We start from the raw sequence: 293 nt of genomic DNA, 5'->3' as shown, positions 1-293 counted from the left end.
GGTGGAGTTGGTGGAAGAAGTTTCTTTCGTCTCTTCCTTATCCCAATGCGCACACAACTCCTTCCAGACCGTGTCGTTCATCGACTTTGGGACCTTTTATTAAAAAAAAAAAAAATAGTTTAACAAATAAAAAAATAGTTTAATAAATTAAAAAATTGTTTAATTACTTAAATTGAACCTTATTGATTTCCCACTTCTTCTTCAACTCGTGGATCTGCTTCCCATAGTTGTCCATAACTTTATGGACGAAGTGGTGATAGATAAAGAGCGTCTCATCGGAATTCCAGTTGAAT

Source organism: Brassica oleracea, chromosome C7 (assembly GCF_000695525.1).
Source record: "Brassica oleracea var. oleracea cultivar TO1000 chromosome C7, BOL, whole genome shotgun sequence".
Lineage (NCBI taxonomy): Eukaryota > Viridiplantae > Streptophyta > Magnoliopsida > Brassicales > Brassicaceae > Brassica > Brassica oleracea.
Note: the sequence above shows the minus strand (reverse complement) of the source record.